Here is a 5,023-nt window from a genome sequence, read left to right as displayed (position 1 = left end):
AATGCAAGAATTTATATGTTGTGCCCAGCGATTTCCGCATTTGCGGCCCTGGGACCGCATCTGCGGAGCCAAGGTTGCATCTGCGACTTTTCATTAAAGGGCCAGCTTTCGCATCTGTGACTCCCAATCCGCAGATACGGTAACGCTTCAGCGGTTCCTGAAGAAATGACCAAACTCTGCTTCTGCGGCGCTGCACCTGTGGAACCCAAACTGCAGGTACGGTTATGACAGAACCAACAACTGAAGCTGCAACTCTAACTCCAAAATCTTTCCGTTAACCATCCGAATTCATCATAAGGCCTCCGGGACCTCAACCAAAGGCACCAACAAGTCACAACCCACTATCCAAACTTGTACCAATCATTAAAACACCTAAAACAACATCGAAACCTCGATTTAACCATGAATTTAAGCCTAAGAACTCTAAAATTCTCAAAATACGCTTTCGATCAAAAAGTCTATCAAACCTAGTCCGAATGACCTGAAATTTTGTACACACGTCACATTTAACACTACGGAGCTACTCCAACTTTCGGAATTCCATTCTGACCCTTGGATCAAAATCTCACTATCGGACCAGAAACTTCAAAATTCAACTTTCGGCATTTCAAGCCTAAATTAGCTACGGACCTCCAAAACATAATCCGAACACGCCCCTAGGCCATAAATAACCTAACGGAGCTAACGGAACCATCAGATTTCCATTCCGAGGCCGTCTTCACAATGTTTCGACTACGATCAACTTTCCAACACTTAAGCTCTTCTTTAGGGAATAAATGTCCCAAAACCCTCCAAAACTCGAAACCGAACATCCTGGCAAATCAAAATAGCAGAAATAAACTTGGGGAAAGCAGTTAATAAGGGATTGAGGCATAAATTCTTAAGATGACTGGCTGAGTCGCCACATCCTCCTACACTTAAACATTCGTTTCGTCCTCGAACGAGCATAAATACATACCTGAAGTAGTGAAAAGATGAAGGTAACGGCTGCGCATATCCTGCTCGGTCTCCCAGGTCGCCTCCTCGACCGGCTGGCCCCGCCACTGAACCTTTACTGATGTAATGTTCTTTGACCTCATCTTTCTAACATGCCTGTCCAATATTGCCACTGGCTCCTCAACATAAGATAGATCCTTGTCCAACTAGACTGAACTAAAATCCAACACGTGCGATGGATCACCGTGATACCTCCGGAGCATCGAAACATGGAATACCGGATGAACTCCGGCCAAGCTGGGAGGTAAGGCAAACTCATAAGCAACCTCCCCAACACGCCTCAATATCTCAAAATGGCCAATAAATCTCGGACTCAACTTTCCTTTCTTCCCGAATCTCATGACGCCCTTTATAGGCAAAACCTGAAGCAGAACCCGCTATTCAACCATATAGGAAACATCACGAACCTTCCGGTCTGCGTAACTCTTCTCTCTAGATTGGGTTGTGCGGAGTCTATCCTGAATCACCTTAACCTTCTCCAAAGCATCCTGAACTAAGTATGTGCCCAATAATCTGGCCTCATCTTGCTCAAACCAACCCACCGGGGATCTACACCGTCTCCCATATAAAACCTCATACGGTGCCATCTGAATGCTGGACTGATAGCTGTTGTTATAAGCAAACTCCGCCAATGGCAAGAACTGATCCCAATACCCTCCAAACTCAATCACACACGCACGGAGTATATCCTCAAAAATCTGAATAGTGCGCTCAGACTGTCCGTCTGTCTAAGGGTAAAATGATGTACTCAACTTCACCCGAGTACCCAACTCATGCTGAACGGCCCTCCAGAACCGTGATGTGAACTGAGTACCTCTATCTAAAATGATGGAAATCAGAATACCATGCAGACAAACAATCTCCCGGATATAAATCTCCGCCAACCGCTCCGAAGAATAAGTAGTACACACAGGAATGAAATGAGCAGACTTGGTCAGCTGATCCACAATCACCCAAACAACATCGAACTTTCTCAAAGTGGGAGCCCAACTACAAAGTCCATGGTGATCCGCTCCCCCTTCCACTACGGAATCTCTATCTGCTGAAGCAACTCACTCGGTCTCTAGTGCTCATACTTCACCTACTGACAGTTGAGGCACCGAGCTACAAATCCAACTATATCCTTCTTCATCCACCTCCACCAGTAGTGCTGCCTCAAATCCTGATACATCTTAGCGGCACTCGGATGAATGGAATACCGCGAGCTGTGGGCCTCCTCCAAAATCAACTCCCGAAGCCCATCAACATTGGGTACACAAATCCGACCTTGCATCCTCAATACCCCATCATCACCAATAGTCACATCTCTAGCATCACCGTGCTGAACCTTGTCCTTAAGGACAAGCAAATAAGGGTCATCATACTGCCGCTCCCTGATACGATCAAATAAGGAAGACCGAGAAACCACGCAAGCTAGAACCCGACTGGACTCCGAAAGATCCAATCTCACAAACTGGCTGGCTAAGGCCTGAACATCCATCGCCATAGGCCTCTCCGATGCTGGTAAATAAGCCAAACTCTCCGCTCGGCGACTCAAAGCATCGGCTACCACATTGGCCTTGCTCGGGTGATACAAAATAGTGATGTCATAGTCCTTTAGCAACTCTAACCACCTCCTACGGTGCAAATTTAGATCCTTTTGCTTGAACAAGTGCTGTAAGCTTCGATGGAGCCAAATCTTCAGGGCGTGAACAATGGCAGCTAACTCAAGGTCGTGAACAGGGTAGTTCTTCTCATGTACCTTCAACTGTCTGGACACGTAGGCAATCACCCTACCGTCTTTCATCAATACCGCTCCGAGGCAAACCCTCGAGGCATCATAATAGACCGTATAAGACCCCGAACCTGTAGGTAGTATCAAAATTGGGACTGTGGTCAAAGCTGTCTTGAGCTTCTGAAAGCTTGCCTCACACTCCTCCATCCACTGGAACGGTGCACCCTTCTGGGTCAACCTGGTCATAAGGCCCGCAATCGATGAAAACGCCTCCACAAAATGACGGTAGTAACCTGCCAAGCCAAGGAAACTACAATTCTCTGTAGCTGAGGATGGTCTGGGCCAACTCTGCACGACCTCTATCTTATTCGGATCCACCTGAATACCCTCACTCGATACAACACGGCCTAAGAATGCCACGAATCCAGCCAAAACTCACATTTCGAGAACTTAGCATATAACTTCTTCTCTCTTAGAGTCTGAAGCACAGTCCTCAAGTGCTGCTCATGATCTTCCCGACTCCGGGAATACACTAGAATATCATCAATAAAGATAATGATGAACCAGTTAAGATACGACCGGAACACACTGTGCATCAAATGCATAAAGGCTACTGGGGCATTAGTCAGCCCAAATGATATGACAAGGAACTCGTAATGATCATACCGAGTCCTAAAAGCAGTCTTCGGGATATTTGGCTCCCGAATCTTCAACTGATGGTAACCTGAGCGCAAATCAATCTTAGAAAACACTCGTGCGCCCTGAAGCTGTTCAAACAGATCATCAATACGAGGTAAAGGATAACGATTCTTAACTGTAACGTTGTTCAACTGGCGATAGTCAATACACATACACATAGAACCATCCTTTTTCTTCACAAACAAGACAGAGCACCCCAAGGTGATACACTGAGCCGAATAAAACCCTTATCAAGCAATTCTTGTAACTGATCCTTCAATTCCTTTAACTCAGGAGGAGACATACGATACGGAGGAGTATAAATGGGCTGAGTGCCCGTCAACAGATCAATGCCAAAATAAATATCTCTATCAGGCGGCATGCCCGGAAGGTCAGTTGGAAACACATCGGGAAAATCCCGTACTACTGGGACTGAATCAACTGAAGGAGTATCAATACTGACATCTCTCACGTAAGCTAAATACACGTCACACCCCTTCTCAACCATACACTGAGCTTTAATAAAGGAAATAACTCTAATAGGAGTGTGATCTAAAGTATCCCTCCACTCAACACGCGGTACACCTGGCATAGCCAGCGTCACGATTTTGGTGTGACAATCAAGAATAGCATAATGGGGTGACAACCAGTCCATGCCCAAGATAATGTCAAAATCTACTAATGTTGAGCAACAATAAACCGGCTCTGGTCTCAAAACCACTAAGAGCAACCAAACACGACCGATAAACGCGGTCCAAAATTAGAGAATCTCCCACAAGAGTAGAAACATAAACATGGGAACTCAAAGAATCCCTAGGTACACCCAAATACGGAGCAAAATAAGAAGACACATAAGAGTAAGAGGAGCCTGGATCGAATAGAACTGATGCATCTCTGTGACAAACCAGTATAAAACCTATGATGACAGAATCGGAGGCAACAACCTCGGTACAGGCAGGAAGGACATAGTATCTGACCTGACCTCCCCCTCTAGGGTGACCTCTACCTCCCTGACCTCCACCTCTAGCTGGTTGAGCAGCTGGGCTGAAGCTGTAACCATAGCTTGAGAACTCTGTGGGGAACGTTGTGGCTGAGAAGTATGTGGAGCAGTCGCCTCCCTCAAGGATGGTAGGCCTGAGTAGCGATACCTGGATCTGCACATAAAAACATGCACAGAAAGGGCATGAGTACACCATAGCGGTACTTAGTAAGTGCCAAGCCTAACCTCGGTTGGGTAGTGATGAGTAAAGTCAGGGCCCTACTGAGGTTAAATAAAATATAAAGATCAAAGGTATAGAATAGAACAGAACAGTATAAATAAGTACAGCAGTAAAATAACACATGATGTACAGGACAACAACAACTATACAAAAGCAAGGTAAATACGGAAAAGAAATACAGCCCAGCACCAATAATAACAATCGGGGATCTTCCAGGATACCGTCTTGTAGTCCCATATATACATATCCAATGGAACTCCTGGGATCTCGTCTCGTAGTCTAACTCATAGTGCGCGGGGGATCTACCTGAATCCGCTTCCGTAGTCCCAAATTTAAATACCTAGTACTGGTGGAATCTATCGGGTGCATTCCTATAGTTCCATACAACTGTGCAGGGGGATCTACCGGAATCCCA

Source organism: Nicotiana sylvestris, chromosome 8 (assembly GCF_000393655.2).
Source record: "Nicotiana sylvestris chromosome 8, ASM39365v2, whole genome shotgun sequence".
Taxonomy (NCBI): domain Eukaryota; kingdom Viridiplantae; phylum Streptophyta; class Magnoliopsida; order Solanales; family Solanaceae; genus Nicotiana; species Nicotiana sylvestris.
Note: the sequence above shows the minus strand (reverse complement) of the source record.